This window comes from Somniosus microcephalus, unplaced genomic scaffold (genome assembly GCF_052327205.1).
Source record: "Somniosus microcephalus isolate GS21.2 unplaced genomic scaffold, FLI_Smic_1.0 scaffold308, whole genome shotgun sequence".
Classification (NCBI taxonomy): domain Eukaryota; kingdom Metazoa; phylum Chordata; class Chondrichthyes; order Squaliformes; family Somniosidae; genus Somniosus; species Somniosus microcephalus.
The window spans coordinates 245,390-264,685 of NW_028225495.1; positions in this window are offsets into that span (position 1 = coordinate 245,390).

The window sequence follows — 19,296 nt, forward strand, 5'->3', positions numbered from 1 at the left end:
GTTTTCTGTTGTGGCTGAAAGACTTGATTCGATACTAGGTGACAAAGCTTGTGAAGACTTAGAACTGGTCAAGAGAGTCTACCGTATAAACTGTGCCATAGGCAGACCAGATGACTCAGGTGATGAAGCAGAGAGCCCATCAAGGATGAAAAGGCCAAAGGGTATCCATGTCTTCAAAAAGCCTAGTTTCTCCAAGAAGAAAGTAAAAGACTTTAAGGTCAAAGAGAAGCCAAAGGAAGAAAAGCACAAAGAGAAAAAACACAAGGAGAAAAAGTCCAAAGATATAACCGCAGCAGATATTGTTAAGCAGTGGAAAGAGAAAAAGAAAAAGAAGAAGCCTGCACCAGAGCAGAAAGCAGTTCCGGTGGATACTCCTTCTTCCCTCAGGCCAATCTTTGGTGTCCCATTAGCCGAGGCTGCTGAGAGGACTATGCTGTATGATGGGATCCAGCTGCCAGCAGTTTTTCGAGAGTGCATTGACTACATTGAGAGTTATGGCATGAAGAGTGAAGGAAACACTGAAACCCTCTCCAAGCAAAGATCGCAAGGAGACCTCGATCTATACAAGAGCAGATTGATGACAATGCCGCAACTGCATCTTGTCATTCACCGCCAGAACAATCTCATGAAGACACATCAGACTTACCCGTGTTGAGAAGATCCACACGTGAAGTAAAAAAGCCTGATAGACTTAATCTTTGAGTACAATGTAAAGCTTTGAAAATGTGTTGACTGTTTTGAAAATGTTTATGTTTATAGAGCACTAACAAAAGTGTTACTGATATTATCTTTATTGTTTTCTTGAAAGTTGATTGATATTGATTTTGTTAAACCTCAAAGAAAGGGGGATGTAGTGATCAATAGCATGTCATTCTATAGTGGACACTAGGTGGAGCCGTAGAGCTGTATATAGCTGTATGTATTAGACTACACTACCCAGCTGTATATATATTAAGACTACATTACCCATGAGGCTAGGCTACCCACAAGGCAGCAGTCAAGATGGAAGTCTCTACAAGATGCTGTACAAGTCCACATGTGCTCAATAAAAGTGTCTAGCAAAAGCTAGCTGTGTTCATAATAAGAATGTCTATTTATAAAATGAACATAACAGCGGTGAGCCGCCTTCTTGAACCGCTGCAGTCCAGGTGTGGTCTCACCAGCCAGGGTAAACAATCGAAGTCCGTAGTTTAGGCCACAACTGGGCAGAGAGAAGACAATGTAAGTGAAAAATTAATGGTTGAGTGAATTCAGGACATGTTTTTTTAAGAAGTTTGTAAACTATAGGAGAGGGGATGGCTGAGGGAAGCAGAAACATAAATGATCTAGACGAGGGAACTAGATGTAATATCTCCAAGATTGCAGACAACACAAAGCTGGGTGGGCATGTGTGCTGTGAGGAGGATGCAGAGAAACTCCAGTATGATTTGGACAGGTTGGGTGATTGGGCAGATGCATGGCAAATGCAGTATAATGTGGATAAATGCGAGGTTATCCACTTCGGTGGCAAAAACAGGAAGACAGATTATTATCTGAACGGCAATAGATTGGGAAAAGGGGAAGTGCAACAAGACCTGGGTGTCCTTGTGCACCAGTCGCTGAAGGTAAGCATGCAGGTGCAGCAGGCGATTAAGAAGGCAAATGGTATGTTAGCCTTAATAGCGAGAGGATTCGCGTACAGGAGCAAGGATGTCTTGCTGCAGTTGTACAGGGCTTTGCTGAGACCACACCTTGAGTATTGTGTGCAGTTCTGATCACCTTATCTGAGGAAGGATGTTTTTGCCATGGAGAGAGTGCAGCGAAGATTCACCAGGCTGATACCTGGGATGGCAGGAATGACGTATGAGGAGAGATTGGGTCGATTGGGCTTATATTCACTGGAGTTTAGAAGAATGAGAGGGGATCTCATTGAAACTTATAAAATTCTAACAGGACTAGACAGACTAGATGCAGGAAGGATGTTCCCGATGGCGGGGGAGTCCAGAACCAGGGGTCACAGTCTAAGGATAAGGGGTAAGCCATTTAGGACTGAGATGAGGAGGAATTTCTTCACCCAGAGAGTGGTGAACCTGTGGAATTCTCTACCACACAAGTCAGTTGAGGCCAATTCATTAAATATATTCAAGAAGGAGTTAGATATATTTCTTAAGGCTAAAGGGATCAAGGGATATGGCGAGAAAGCAGGGACAGGGTACTCAATTTGGATGATCAGCCATGATCTCATTGAATGGCGGAGCAGGCTCGAGGGGCCGAATGGCCTACTCCTGCTCCTATCTTCTATGTTTCTATGTATCTTCTATATTTCTATGAGGAGATCCAGATTTGAGGTTCAGGTGATGGAGCGACGAGTCTTGGTTTCTTTTTTTATATTCATTCGCGGGATGTGGGCGTCGCTGGCAGGGCCAACATTTATTGCCCATCACTAATTGCCCTTGAGAAGGTGGTGGTGAGTCGCCGCCTTGAACCGCTGCAGTCCGTGTGGTGAAGGTACTCCCACAGTGCTGTTAGGGAGGGAGATCCAGGATTTTGACCCAGCGATGATGAAGGAACGGTGATATACTTCCAAGTCAGGATGGTGTGTGACTTGGAGGGGAACTTGGAGGTGGTGGTGTTCCCATGCACCTGCTGCCCTTTTCCTTCTAGGTGGTAGAGATCACGGGTTTGGGAGGTGCTGTCGAAGAAGCCTTGGTGAGTTGCTGCAGTGCATCTTGTAGATAGTACATACTGCAGCCACGGTTCGCCAGTTGTGGATGTATAGGCTAGTGGAGGAGGTGCCAGATGAAGCGAACTGCTTTGTTCTGCATAGTGCCGTACTTCTGGTGTGTTGTTACAGCTTCAGCTCATCCAAAGCCCTGCTGCCTGTACCCTCTCCCGCACCGCGCCCCATCCACCCATCACCCCTGTCCTTGCCAAGCTACGTTGCCCTCCCCAGCCGGTTCCCCAATATCTCCAATTTAAAATTCTCATCCTTATAGTCATAGGCCTAGAAATTCAGTTGGTAGCGCCAGCCGCTAGCGCCTTAAGAGGGCGATAAGTGGGGCGCGAAACGGCTAGCGCCCGGGTGCGGCGCGATCTGCGCCTCTCGGGAACTTGAGTGAAGAATTAACGGCGGCGCAAAACCGCAACGCCCGCTCAGCTGCGCACGAGATCCTGATGTCATTTCATGGTGCAACGCCCTTGGTGCGCCCCGAACCGGAACTTCAGTGGCGCCCCCCTTCTTTCTGCCTGGCGCTCACAGCGACTGGTTGAGTGGAACGGTTCCCAGTCGCTGTGGGGCTGGGGGGGCGCTATTTAAAGGGGACTCTTCCTGCATTCTTTGTGGTAGCCATTTTGGACCACTCCTGTGTGTGTGAGAGAGAGAGATTTGCAGAGAGACAATGGGAGAGAGCTTTCTGCTTTGACTCAGCGCTCGCACAGGTACTTCTGGCTTCAGCCCAGAGCTTTGCAGTTGGATTGATTTTTCAGTGCCATAGCCTTGAGTGGCCACTTATAATGAGGCTGCAATGGGTGGAAACGTTGGGTTTCTCCATTGCATTGAAAGGGCTCAGAGACGCTGAGAGAGAGTGCCAATCATGGCCAGGCGGAGGAGGGCCAACAGGCGTCAGCAAAGGAGGCCTTACCCTCCCAGGTTATACCGCCAGCACTTCTCCTACCTCAACATGTCTGAGGAGCAGTGCATTCGGAGGCTTCGATTCAGAAGGGAGGTGGTCACTGAGATCTGCCACCTGCTTCAGAGAGATCTGCAGCCTCAGCTGAGGAGCAGGACGTCTCTGTCGGTGGCAGTGAAGGTGACAGTGGCTCTGAACTTATATGACACCGGCTCCTTCCAATCCACTACTGGGGACATTGCCAATGTCTCCCAGTTCGCGGTGCATTGCTGCATCTGCCAGGTCACGAATGCCCTCTTCAAAAGGAGACGTCAGTACATTTCCTTCCCCATGACCCTGGAGAAGCAGCAAGAGCATGCAATGGGATTTGCAAGAATAGCGGGCTTCCCCATGGTCCAGGGCGCCATTGACTGCACGCATGTGGCTTTGCAGGCGCCTCTAGAGAATGCCGATGATTACCGCAACTGGAAGGGGTACCATTCGTTGAACGTGCAGTTGGTGTTCTTATGTTCATTAATTAATAGACATTCTTATTATGAACACAGCTAGCTTTTGCCAGTTACTTTATTGAGCACATGTGGACTAGGTACAGTATCTGTAGAGGCTTCCATCTTGACTGCTGCCTTGTGGGTAGCCTAGTGCCTCATGGGTAATGTAGTCTTAATATATATACAGCTGGGTAGTGTAGTCTTATATACAGCTCTACACAGCTCTACGGCTCCACCTAGTGTCCACTATAGAATGACATGTTATTGATCATTACATCCCCCTTTCTTTGAGGTTTAACAAAATCAATATCAATCAACTTTCAAGAAAACAATAAAGATAATATCAGTAACACTTTTGTTAGTGCTCTATAAACATAAACATTTTCAAAACAGTCAACACATTTTCAAAGCTTTACATTGTACTCAAAGATTAAGTCTATCCGGCTTTTTTACTTCACGTGTGGATCTTCTCAACACGGGTAAGTCTGATGTGTCTTCATGAGATTGTTCTGGCGGTGAATGACAAGATGCAGTTGCGGCATTGTCATCAACCTGGCCTTGAATAGTCTCCTGTGTTTTTAGGAGGGAACGGTGGTTCCTCCTGAGAATCTGTCCTTCCTCAGTTCTAACAGTGTATGACCTTGGTCCTACTTCCTCAAGAACTGTAGCTTTCCTGTTCCATGCATCTGGATCCTCAATCCTGACAACATCATCCCTTGTCAATGGTTTTAGAGTTTTGGATGACTTGTCATAGTATGATTTCTGTTTCAGCTTTAACAGTTGAAGTCTCTGTCTCAGTTCCTCACTTTGCTGTTCTTTTGCACAGCAGGGTAGCATGGTGCGCAACTTGCGACCCATTAGTAGTTCAGCAGGTGAAGAACCACAGTCTAAAGGTGAGGCTCGATAGCTCAGCAGGGCGAGATAAGGATCAGACTTGCTTTCTGTCGCTTTCTTCAGTAGCTGCTTGAGAACTTGAACACCTTTCTCTGCCTTACCATTTGACTGAGCATACAAAGGACTGGATGTGATGTGCTGAAAGTCATACTGTGCTGCAAACTGTTGCCACTCCTTACAGTTGAAGCACGGACCATTGTCGCTAACGGCAATCCTGTGAATTCCATGTCTGGCGAAGATGGTTTCACATGCATTATGATACTGCTTGCTGTGGTGCTTGAGAGCAGCGCCATCTCAGGATAGTTAGAATAGTAGTCAATCACTATTAGATAATCTTTACTATTTAAATGAAAAGGGTCCATACCAACCTTTTGCCATGGTGCTGTTGGTATGTCAGCTACTATCATTGGTTCCTTTGCTTGTTTGTTTTGGTGTTTCTGACATGTCTCACATTTGCCTATCATGTTCTCAATGTCCTTATTTATGCCAGGCCAATAAACAGTGTCTCTTGCTCTCCTTTTGCATTTTTCAATTCCGAGGTGTCCCTCATGAATCCTTTTGAGCATGTCTTGACGTAGAGCCTGTGGAATGACTATTCTGTTCTGTTTTAGTAATAGTCCACTTGCGACACTCAATTCTGACCTTATGTGAAAGTATTTTGGACAGGAACCTTTTGGCCAACCATGATGAATGTTCTCTATTACTGTTTGTAATACTGTATCTTTTACTGTTTCTTCTGTTATTTGCTTTGATTTTGTGTCTGACACAGGCAGCGCAGCAGTGACCATACTCACATGAACATCCACGTCTTCCTCAGTAGAGCTCACATGACTCATTGTGGGTGCTCGGGATAGTGCATCTGCTAACACTATGTATTTGCCTGGTGTGTAGATCAGTTCAAAGTCATATCTTTGCAGCTTCATCATGAGTCTTTGAATCCTTGGAGATATCTCATTCAGGTTTTTTTTTATGGTGGCAACCAGAGGGCTGTGGTCTGTCTCAACTGTGAAGGTGGGAAGTCCATATATGTAGCCATGAAACTTTTCTAGTCCAACTACCAAGCCTAGACATTCCTTTTCAATCTGGGCGTATCGACACTCAGTATCAGTCATAGACCTGGAGGCATAGGCAACAGGCTTCCAATCTTCACCCTCTGCTTGTAGCAAGACCACACCTAGGCCATCTTTTGATGCATCCGTTGACACTTTGATTCTTTTTGTTGGGTCAAAGAAGGTGAGTACAGGTGTGGTTATCAGCACTGTTTTGATGTTTACATAAGAACATAAGAAATAGGAGCAGGAGTAGGCCAATCGGCCCCTCGAGCCTGCTCCGCCATTCAATAAGATCATGGCTGATCTGATCCTAACCGCCAATCCACTATCACAGAACCATCTCCTGAATCTAACAGAATTAGACACACGAAATAGGAGCAGGATCAGGCTACACGGCCCCTGGGCCCGCTCCGCTGCCCACAGGGCCATGACCGATCCGAACCTAGACTCATGTCCAAATTCCTGCCCGCTCCCCGTAACCCTTAATTCCCTTTACTTCTAGGAAACTGTCTATTTCTGTTTTAAAAGTATGTAATGATGTAGCTTCTACAGCTTTTTGGGGCAGCATATTCCATGGACCTACCACCCTCTGAGTGAAGTAGCTCCTCCTCATCTCAGTTTTGAAAGAGCAGCCCCTTATTCTAAGACTATGCCCCCTAGTTCTAGTTTCACCCATCATCGGGAACATCTTCCCCGCATCCACCCGATCCAACCCCTTCACAATCTTATATGTTTCAATAAGATCGCCTCTCATTCTTCTGAACTCCAATGAGTAGAGTCCCAATCTACTCAACCTCTCCTCATATGTCCATCCCCTCATCCCCGGGATTAACCGAGTGAACCTTCTTTGTACTGACTCGAGAGCAAGTATGCCCTTTCTTAAGTATGGACACCAAAACTGTACGCAGTATTCCAGGTGCGGTCTCACCAATACCTTGTACAACTGAAGCAATACCTCCCTATTTTTTATTCTATCCCCCTAGCAATGAAAGCCAACATTCCATTGGCCTTCTTAATCAGTTGCTGCACCTGCATACTAACCTTTTGAGTTTCGTGCACCAGGACCCCCAGATCCCTTTGTACTTCAGTACTTTCCAGTTTCTTGCCATTAAGATAATAACTTGCTCTACGATTTTTCCTGCCAAAGTGCATAACCTCACACTTTCCAGTATTGTATTCCATCTGCCAAATCTCTGCCCACTTACTTAGCCTGTCTATGTCCCCTTGCAGGTTTTTTATGTCCTCCTCACTCACTACTTTCCCTCCCATCTTAGTATCATCTGCAAACTTTGATATGTTACACTCGGTCCCCTCCTCCAAATCGTTAATATAGATTGTAAAGAGTTGGGGACCCAGCACTGACCCCTGCGGAACACCACTAGTTACTGATTGCCAGTCTGAGAATGAACCATTTATCCCAACTCTCTGCCGTCTGTTAGATAGCCAATCCTCTATCCTTGCCAGAATATTACCCCCAATCCCGTGATTTTTTATCTTAAGCAATAATCTTTTGTGTGGCACCTTATCAAATGCCACTCTTGTTCATGTCTTTCTGTCCATGCGAACTCATTTGTTTTATGTAGCAGGTCTCGCAGACAGGCTGTCTTGGCTGACAAGTTAGGAATGAACTTTCCAATGAAGTTTATCATCCCCATGATGCGTAGCACACCTTTTTTGTCAGTGGGTCGGGGCATTTTGAGTATGGCGTTTACTTTTTCCATATCTGGCTCTATTCCTTTACCAGATAGATTATCTCCTAGGAAAGTGACTTCCTGGACGCCAAACTGACACTTGGCTTTGTTGAGCTTCAGTCCATTCCGGCGTATGCTCTGTAGCACTTTAGTCAGTCTCTCATTGTGTTCTTTCAGTGTGGAGCCCCAGATGATGATGTCTTCAACATAGACCCGAACTCCTTCCAGACCTTCAATTATGTGTTCCATCGCTCTATGAAAGATTTCAGATGCAGATATTATCCCGAAAGGCATTCTGAGGAAACAATACCTGCCAAATGGTGTGTTGAAGGTACAGTATTTGGTGCTCTCTTCATCCAGTTTTAGTAGCCAAAATCCTTGTGAGGCATCGAGCTTTGTAAAGTATCTGGCACCTGACATTTCACTGGTGATTTCTTCTCGCTTGGGAATCTGGTAGTGTTCCCGTTTTATGTTTGCATTTAAGTCCTTTGGATCCATGCATATTCTTAGATCATTGTTCTTTTTCTTTACACATACCATGGAGTTAACCCAGTCTGTTGGCTCTTCGACTTTCCTGATGACTCCTAGTGTGGTCATTCTGTCCAGTTCATTCTTGAGCCGGTCATGCAGGGGTGCTGGAACTCTTCGTGGAGCATGTACCACTGGCTGAGCATCCTCCTTTAGCTGGATCTTGTAAGTGAATGGTAGAACTCCAAATCCTTTGAACACATCCTGGAAATTATTCACTACAGAATCCACTGAGCCATCTGGTCTGCTTATGGCACAGTTTATACGGTAGACTCTCTTGACCAGTTCGAAGTCTTCACAAGCTTTGTCACCCAGTAGTGAATCAAGTCTTTCAGCCACAACAGAAAACATGAGATGATGCACTTTGTCTTTGACTGTCACTTTAAGTCTGCATACACCTAAGCTATCTATTTTCTGTCCATTATAGTCCTTCAGTAGTACTGACTTTTTCTGTATTTTGGGCTTTTCTTTCATATTGTTAATGTCACTCATACTGATTAAGTTTGCTTTTGCCCCAGTGTCTAGTTTCAAGGTAACTCATGCTCCATTTACCTGCAGTGGGATCATCCATTTGTCCTCTTTTACTGCATTAACTTTATGTTCAGCATTGTCCATTTCTGATGGCTGCACATTTTCTGTATCCTTTTTGATATTGTCACATGACACCATTCCTACAAAGAATGTCTCACTTAAATCAGTGTCCCCAATTACATTAACTCATTGCCCTTTCTTAGTTTTTACTTTTGAAAAGCATTGTTTGGCAAAGTGATTCTTTCCATTACACTTTGTGCACATTTTTCCAAATGCTGGGCATTGTCTTAACTGGTGTTTGTAACCACAGCGTTTACAATTAAAAATTTCATCCTCCGATTGCTTTTCATTTCTGTTCTGCCCACGTTTCTTCCCCTTGCAGGACACAGCACCGACAGCAGCATTATCACTCATTACAATCGCATCATTATTGATTTCACTGAAAGTCTTCACGTGCTTTCGAGCTAGCTCGCTGGCTTGGCATATTTTCACCGCATTTTCCAAATTTAGTTCAGTTTCTCTCAACAGACGTTCCCTGACTTTTTTATCATGAATACCAAACACAATCTGGACACGAATCATGGATGATTTCAGCTCAGAGAAATTACATGTCTGTGCTTTCAGTTTCAGATCCGTTATAAAGCTATCAAATGTCTCATTTTGCTGCTGTGTCCTTGAACAGAACATGTATCTTTCATAGGTCTCATTCTTTTTGGGAGAGCAATGTGCATCAAATTTTTTTAGCACGTCTTCTAATTTTTCTCTGTTCTCCTCTGGATTAAATACAAATGTATTAAATACCTCTATCGCCTGTGGACCTGCAACCGTAAGCAGCAACGCTTTCTTCCTTGCGTTTGGCTTCGTACCGAATCCGATGGCTGCAATGTAGAGTTCGAATTGTTGTTTAAGAGTCTGCCAATTGTATTCGATGTTTCCTGTGAGTTTCAAACGCTCTGGTGGCTTCAAATTCTCCATGTCGCTTTTCACAATTTTCTGCAGATCTTCACCATCCTGGTACCATCTTATGTTCATTAATAAATAGACATTCTTATTATGAACACAGCTAGCTTTTGCTAGTTACTTTATTGAGCACATATGGACTAGGTACAGTACCTGTAGAGGCTTCCATCTTGACTGCTGCCTTGTGGTTAGCCTAGTGCCTCATGGGTAATGTAGTCTTAATATATATACAGCTGGGTAGTGTAGTCTTATATACAGCGCTACACAGCTCTATGGCTCCACCTAGTGTCCACTATAGAATGACATGTTATTGATCATTGCAGGTGTGTGACCACAGGCAGCTCATACTAGCTGTCAATGCCCGCTTTCCAGGCAGCAGCCACGATACCTTCATCCTGCGCCAGACTTCTGTGGCAGACATTTTCGAAGCCCCGACTCACCCAGGAGGCTGGCTTCTCGGGGACAAGGGCTATCCTTTGTGCACCTGGCTGATGACCCCGCTCCGTGCGCCCACCACCCCAGCTGAAGAGCGATACAATGACAGCCATCAAGTGACCAGGAACATCATTGAGCACACGATCGGTGTGCTAAAGCAACGGTTCCGCTGTCTGGACCATTCCGGGGGAGCCCTACAGTACTCGTCTGAGCGAGTCTCCCATTTCGTTGTAGTGTGTTGCATGCTGCACAACCTGGCTATCCTCAGGACTCAGCCACTGCCAGCAGACATTGGAGGACCACCAGAGGAGGAGGAGGAGGAGGAGCACCACGATGGGAGGGAGGCACAAAGTGCAAGGGCCGTCCGTCAGCGGCTTATTGCAAGTCGGTTCTAGGCCCCCTCTCAGGGAATGGCTTGTGCCATTGAAAGAACATGAATGGAGCCGCTCTGCAAACCCTGAGCCGATCAAGGCAACAAAAATAGTTCAAAGTGCAGACATGCACAATCTGAATAAAGACAATTATTTGTTTAACAAACTCTGTGCCCTTCCCACGTGACAAACAAATACAGAGAAACTCCCAAAAAAACAGTCAGACACATAACTGGCTCTCACAACCTGGAGACAATGAACAAAAGAGTTAAACAAAAATGACCATGATCCTCGGCCTTCACAAAAAAAAACATTTTGCCATACCTCCTACTTTTTGGCCTGCGAGGGTGATCTGCCTCGCTTGCGAGATTGGCCCCTTCCCGCCCTGCAGCTCCTCCACAATGGGACCCCAGTGGCTGCAGCAAGGCTGGGGGAAGGCTGCTGAGGGTCAGATAGTGAGTCGGCAGATGCCCTTGGGGGACAGCCTGGGCCAGCTCTGGGCCTGGAGGGCCCGGCTACTGACTGCTCCAGCTCTGCTTGGGCGGCAGGAGTCTGTCCTATGGGTGGTGGCAGCTGCAGTGGAGGAGTGACAGTGTTGGCAGCAGGAATGCTGCCAATCTAACAGAGCACAGGCACTCCCTGGTCGGATGACACACTGGCACTCGCACGGGCCAGCCCTGAAGCATGCGCAGCAATCTACTGAAGCACAGACTGCTGGCCTGCTGCGGCGCGGCGAGGGCCCGGGCGAACCCTGGCCGATCCAGCGAGGGTGGCAGCAGTTAGTGCTCGTGTGGCCCTGATCTGTGTCTGCATCAGACCAGCCAGTGGCTGCATGGCACGACTAAGCACTTGGCTGGAAGCCGCCTGTGCTGCACCGAAGTCCTGCAGACTCCTTGCCTGTGCTGCACCAAAGTCCAGCAGACTCCTGGCCTCTGCTGCCCTGAAATCCTGTACACTCCTTGCCAGTGACTCTATGGAGTCAGGCATCCTTGCCACTGCAGCCATGAGCTCAGTGTGCCTGCGCTCCACCTGGGCACCCATTTCACCAAGGAGCCGCACCTCCTCTGCGCTCACTGTAGCAGGACTGGAGGCCACACTCACCCTCCGGGGAGAAGGCCGCCGAGCTTCCCTACCCACCCCGCGTTGCTGCAGCCCGCTGGGCCCCAGAGCTTCACCCTCCTCAGACCCTTCCCCCCTGCTCCCCTCCAGGGAAGACGTGTCCCCATCATGGCCATGGGTTGCCTCGGCTGAGGGTGGCACTGATGTTCCGGCTTCCTCTTCCTTCTCCTCGCCTTCCGATTCACTCACAGTGCCAGCTTGAGGGCCCGCCTCCTCACCTGGCGAATCAGCATCTGAAAGCAGGCAGGTACAAGAGTTGCTTTAGTGTGAGGACAGGGCGGCAGCGAGGGAGGCATGAGTGCTGCAATGCACTGCATTGGTTCGATAGTGGCAAAGGATGCTGGTGTGAGGCACAAGTGGAAAGAGAGAGGTCGAAAAGGTGATGACCTTACCATTGCTGTCCAGAACGGGGTCAGCATCTCCAGTGGCGATGGGGCCAATCAGCCGGCCTGCCATAATCCGCTCCACTCGCTGCTCCATATCGCTGAGGTCTTTAAGTTCAGGACGGCCTCCCCCGGTCCGTTGCTGCTGTCTCCTATTGTGGGCCAGCTTGCCCTGCAAGAGAAAGGACGGGCTCTGAGTACAGTGTCAAGCCCTGATCGTGCCTGCACTGCCTCCCATGGTCGAATAGCCCTGACAGTGTCAAGCCCTGATCTTGCCTGCACTGCCTCCCATGGTGGAATAGCCCTGACAGTGTCAAGCCCTGATCTTGCCTGCACTGCCTCCCATGGTGGAATAGCCCTGACAGTGTCAAGCCTTGATCTTGCCTGCACTGCCTCCCATGGTCGAATAGCCCTGACAGTGTGTAAAGTGGTGAATGTGCATGTGATTTTCATGAGAGTCCCACAGGTGTTGGATGAGGGCTGGGCATTGGGGCTTTCAGGACCCTTTGGCCATAAAGTGAGGTGCACATGCAGGGATGAAGAGGATACTGGAAAGGATACTCACCCTGACAACCCGAGTGAGGTCGTTGAACTTCTTCCTGCATTGCGTTGGTGTCCTAGGGACCATGCTGCTGGAGGTCACTCTGTGTGCCACCTTCCCTCCAAGCTTTTCTATATTCGCTGGGCAGCGGCCTCCTGCCACTGTCAGGAAAGAGGATAGGTCGCCGGCACTCCACTGCGCCAACCAGAACCTTCAGGGTCCCCTCACTGAAGCGCTGTGCTCGCTCCCTGGCCTTCTCCATGGTCGTGGGCGTTATGATGTCGCAGCAGGTCTGTCCAGGCCTAGAATCAGGGCTCCAATGTGCAGGGCGTGGCTGCAAGCCAAATCGACCCTCCCCCTTTAAGAGGTGACCGGCGCCAGCGTGTCTGCCTGCAATCGCTAACTCGCCGCACCTGCGCTGCGCCCGCCCTCGGTGGTAGTGCCTCGGCTCGCCGGCTTAGCGCCTTAGGATAGTTGTGCACCGTCTGCTTTAGCGCAGCAGCAACCTCTTGGGGCGATGCAACTCAATTTCGGTGAAGGTGGCGTTAAGCTGTGCCGGGTGCTAAATTTAGCGCACGCTCGACTGTAACGCCCCAAACGTGGCGATACTGAATTTCTAGGCCATAGAGTCATATCGGCACAGAAGGAGGCCATTCGGCCCATCGAGTCCGTGCCGGCTCTCTGTAGAGCAATCCAGTCAGTCCCATTCCCCCGCTCTATCCCCGTAGCCCTGCAAGTTTATTTCTCTCAAGTGCCTATCCAGTCTCCCCTTGAAAACATTGAGTGTCTCCGCTTCCACCACTTCCGTCGTCAGCGAGTTCCAGGTCCTCACCACTCGCGGCGTAAAAAAGCTTTTCCCCCCGTATCTCTTGCCCAAAACCTTAAATCTGTGTCCCCTAGTCCTTGTACCATCAACTAGTGGGAGTAGCCTTTCCCCATCCAGCCTATCCAAACCCGTCATAATCTTGTACGCCTCTATCAAATCACCCCTCAACCTCCTTTGCTCTAATGAAAACAAATCCAGCTTCTCCAACCTGTCCTTGTAGCTAAGATCCTCCATCCCCGGAACCATTCTGGTAAATCTCCTCTGCACCCTCTCAAGGGCCTTCGCATCCTTCCTAAAGTGTGGTGACCAGAACTGGACACAATACTCCAGTTGTGGCCTAACCAGCGCTTTATAAGGGTTCAGCTTAACTTCTCTACTTTTGTACTCAGTACCTCTATTTATGAAGCCCAAGATCCCATATGCTTTGCTAACCACTCTCTCAATATGTCCTGCCACCTTCAGGGACCTATGCACATTAACTCCCAGGTCCCTCTGTCCCTGCACACTCTTTAAAACTGTGCCATTAAGTGTATATTGCCTCTCTTTATTCCTTCTGCCAAATTGCATCACCTCACACTTCTCTGTATTAAATTCCATCTGCCACTTGTCTGCCCATTCTGCTAGCCTTTCTATATCCTGTTGCAGTTGATTGGTATCATCCTCACTGTTTTCCACACCCCCAAGTTTGGTGTCATCGGCAAATTTAGAAATTCTACTCTGTATTCCAATATCCAGGTCATTTATATATATCAAAAAAAGCAGTGGCTCCAGCACTGACCCTTGAGGAACACCACTGTCTACCATCCTCCAGTCCGAAAAACAGCCATTTACCACAACTCGCTGTTTTCTGTCCTTAAGCCAATTCCTTACCCAATCAGCCACTGACCCACCTATTCCATGAACCTCAGTTTTGTTAACCAACCTTCTATGTGGTACTTTGTCAAACGCCTTCCGAAAATCCATGTAGACAACATCCATTGCATTCCCTTCATCAATCCTCTCTGTTACTTCATCAAAAAATTCAATTAGATTATTTAAACACGGTCTGCCTTTTACAAATCTCTGTTGGCTCTCCTTAATTAGCTTAAACCTCTCCAAGTGCCTGCTAATTTTTTCCTTGATTATTGTTTCTAAAACTTTACCCACCACTGATGTTAAACTGACCGGCCTGTAGTTACTAGGATTGTCCTTACAACCTTTCCTGAACAATGTATTTAAATCTCTTCCTGGTCTCACCCCTCTCTATCTCAGTATCTTCCTCCAACCCTACAACTCAGCCCCCCCCCCCCAACTCCCACAAGAACTCTCCGTTCCTCCGACTCTGACCTCTTAAGCACTCACAACACCATTGGTAGCCATGCCTTCATTTGTTAAGCCCCACACTCTTGAATTCCTTCCCTAAAACCCTGTGCCTGCCAGTTTTATTGACTTCAATCAAAAGTAAATTCGGGCACAGTGTAAAACCAGAGCTTCACTCCATCACGCCAGTTTCCTGATGGGAGGCATTAGGTTAAAATTGCCACCTTATAGTTTACAAACTTCTACAGAAAAACATTTTTAAAGTCACTCAGCCATTAATGATCCACTTTCTTTGTCTTCACTCTGTCCTTTTGTGCCCTACACTTGATTTCTTACCCTGGATTCTCAAAATATATAAATAAATATGTATAAAACAGATACCCACCAATGTATGTCTGTTTCCTACAGGCAGCTGGAACAGTCGCAGGACAATGTCCGTCTCGATTGAATTGTGCATCTTGAAGATTGCCAACTGCTTTCTATAGGTTGCAGTTGGCTTTACATGGGTGTGGTCTATCCACTCTGGTTGGCAATGCATCGTTATCACAAGCATTTCAAAGTGCTAATGGAAAATAAGCAGCATCACTAGAAAACCCACATGAAACTCAAAGCAATCGATATCTGTATCTTATCAGAGAAGCTAAAAGAGATTTGCGTCTAAACCCACACAGGCATCCTGTGTGTGTTCTGCAATCTTCATGATCCGAAGTTCCATTTGTGGTGCCAGTACATGGAAATTCCTCTTAACACTTAAGCATTCAGCCCTTTAGACCAGGGTGACCCCCAGACTCATAGGTCATATGTTACAGCACAGAAGGAGGCCACTTGGCCCATCATGTCAAATGTTTTCTCCTTCAAGTATTTATCCAATTCCCATTTGAAGGCTGCTATTGAATCTGTCTCCACCATCCTATCAGGCAAATCCTAACCACTCGTAAAAAAGTTTTTCCTCATTTCGCCTCAGGTTCTTTTGCCAATCACCTTAAATCTGTGCCCTCTGGTTATCGACCCTTCAGTCATTGGGAACAGTTTCTCTCTATCTACTCTATCTAAACCCTTCATGATTTTAAACACCTCTCCTCTTCACCACCTCTGCTCCAAGGAGAATAACCCCAGCATCTCCAGTCTATCCACGTAACTGTATTTCCCTCATCCCTGGAACCATTCTTGTAAATCTCTTCTGCACCCTCTCCAAAGCCTTCACGTCTTTCCTAAAGTGTAGTTCCCAGAATATTGGACACAATACTCCAGCTGGGGCCATCCATCTTCAAGGAAAACCTGACTCTTCCCCTCCCTCGCTACCAGCACTGTCACCCCCACACACCACCACCCCCCGCCACTCCTTCCCCCCCACCAACAGCCCACTATTAGTTTAGTTGAAGCACTTTCATATTTCACAATTAATAGACTTTGTTTTTTTTTTAAAGTAGTGTTTGGATTTTCAACAGAGACAGAGTCCCAGAGACACAGTCAAAGAGACAGAATACCGAGACAGGCCATCACGTCCCCAAAAATTACCTCAACACGTAGCTCCTAAAACCAGCCCCCGCTGCCCCAGTTCATGGACAACCTACACTGGCTGGATCCAGTGCACTGTCGCATGTCCAACTCCTCTTCACAGAGACTCTCCCCTCCTCCAACACTCCCTCTTCATGCTGCTATTCCTCTTTCTTTTCCTCCTCAATTCAACCTGTCGTTCTTCTCCCCTTCCAACCAAGTTCAACCTGATACTCTTCCAAAACCCCCCCGCCATCTCACATTCCCTATCAGACTGGCACTTCCCCGCCTCCCGCCCCGTCAATTAATGCTGGGGCTCTTAACCCTCTTCTCCACTGGCACTGGGACTACAGTTGCGTGAAGAAGTGTTTCCTAACTTCTCTCATGAATGGCCTGGCTCTGACTTTAAGATAATGTCCCCTTGTCCTAGACCCTTCCGACAGCGGGAAAAAATTCTCTATCCACCCAATCAATTCCTTTCAAAATCCTAAAAACCTCAATCAAATAAACCCTTAAACTTCAATATTCCAGGATTAAAAGTCTAGTTTATGTAATTAATGCTCATAATTTACATGGTGTGGAGATGCCGGTGTTGGACTGGGGTGGACAAATGTAAGAAGTCACACAACACCAGGTTATAATCCTTGTTCTCTCTACACAGATGCGGCCGGACCTGCTGTGATTTCCAGCCAAAAAAAAAAATGTTTTTTTGTCTGTTTTTTGTTTTTCATACAGACCCCAGCATCTGCAACATTTGACCCCTTGTGACCCCACCTCATTGTTCTTTGATGTAATGTTTTCCTGACTAACCTGTTCGGACACCATTCATACCTTTGATTGCTGTGATTATCTCTCTGCCGAGTGTTATGTTCATTAATAACTAGACGTTTGCATTATGAACAGCTAGCTTAGAGCTAGACATTTATTCATACCATGTGGACTTGTACAGCATCCTGTAGAGGCAGCCATCTGTGCTTCCGTGTGCAGGGTTCCATCTTGACTACTGCCTTCTGGGTAGCCTAATCTTAAACACATTCAACTAAACACACAGCAGTATACATCTCTACAGCTCTATAGCTCCACCTAGTGTACTATTCTAGAATGACATGTTATTGATCATTACATCCCCCTTTCTTTGAGGTTAAACAAAATCATATCAATCAACTTCAATTAACTTTCAAGGAAAACGATAAAGATGATATCAGTAACACTTTTGCTAGTGCTCTATAAACATAAACATTTTCAAAGCTTTACTTTATACTCAAAGAATAAGTCTATCAGGCTTTTTTACTTCACGTGTGGATCTTCTTAACACAGGTAAGTCTGATGTGTTTTCATGAGATTGTTCTGGTGGTGAATGACAAGATTCAGTTGCGGCATTGTCATCGATTTGCTGTTGGATAGTTTCTTGTGTTTTTAGGAGGGAACGGCGGTTCCTCCTGAGAATCTGTCCTTCCTCAGTTCTAACAGTGTATGACCTTGGTCGTACTTCCTCAAGAACTGTAGCTTTCCTGTTCCATGCATCTGGATCCTCAATCCTGACAACATCATCCCTTGTCAATGGTTTTAGAGTTTTGGATGACTTGTCATAGTATGATTTCTGTTTCAGCTTTAACAGTTGAAGTCTCTGTCTCAGTTCCTTACTCTGCTTTTCTTTTGTACAGCAGGGTAGCGTGGTACGCAACTTGCGACCCATTAGTAGTTCAGCAGGTGAAGAACCACAGTCTAAAGGTGAGGCTCGGTAGCTCAGCAGGGCGAGATAAGGATCAGACTTGCTTTCTGTCGCTTTCTTCAGTAGCTGCTTGAGAACTTGAACACCTTTCTCTGCCTTACCATTTGACTGAGCATACAAAGGACTGGATGTGATGTGCTGAAAGTCATACTGTGCTGCAAACTGTTGCCACTCCTTACAGTTGAAGCACGGACCATTGTCGCTAACGGCAATCCTGTGAATTCCATGTCTGGCGAAGATGGATTTCACATGCATTATGACACTGCTTGCTGATGTGCTTGAGAGCAGCGCCATCTCAGGATAGTTAGAATAGTAGTCAATCACTATTAGATATTCTTTACCATTTAAATGAAAGAGGTCCATACCAACCTTTTGCCATGGTGCTGTTGGTAAGTCAGCTACTATCATTGGTTCCTTTGTTTGTTTGTTTTGGTGTTTCTGACATGTCTCACATTTGCCTATCATGTTCTCAATGTCCTTATTTATGCCAGGCCAATAAACAGTGTCACATGCTCTCCTTTTGCATTTTTCAATTCCGAGGTGTCCCTCATGAATCATTTTGAGCATGTCTTGACGTAGAGCCTGTGGAATTAGTATTCTGTTCTGTTTTAGTAATAGTCCACTTGCGACACTCAATTCTGACCTTATGTGAAAGTATTTTGGACAGGAACCTTTTGGCCAACCATGATGAATGTTCTCTATTACTGTTTGTAACACTGTATCTTTTACTGTTCTTCTGCTATTTGCTTTGATTTTGTGTCTGACACGGGCAGCGCAGCAGTGACCATACTCACATGAACATCCACCTCTTCCTCAGTAGAGCTCACATGACTCATTGTGGGTGCCCGGGATAGTGCATCTGCTAACACTATGTATTTGCCTGGTGTGTAGATCAGTTCAAAGTCATATCTTTGCAGCTTCATCATGAGTCGTTGAATCCTTGGAGACATCTCATTCAGATTTTTTTTTATGATGGCAACCAGTGGGCTGTGGTCTGTCTCAACTGTGAAGATGGGAAGTCCATATATGTAGCCATGTAACTTTTCTAATCCAACTACCAAGCCTAGACATTCCTTTTCAATCTGGGCATATCGACACTCAGTATCAGTCATAGACCTGGAGGCATAGGCAACAGGCTTCCAATCTTCACCCTCTGCTTGTAGCAAGACCGCACCTAGGCCATCCTTTGATGCATCCGTTGACACTTTGATTCTCTTTGTTGGGTCAAAGAAAATGAGTACAGGTATGGTTGTCAGCACTGTTTTGAGGTTCATCCACTCTTGTTCATGTCTTTCTGTCCATACGAACTCATTTGTTTTATGTAGCAGGTCTCGCAGACAG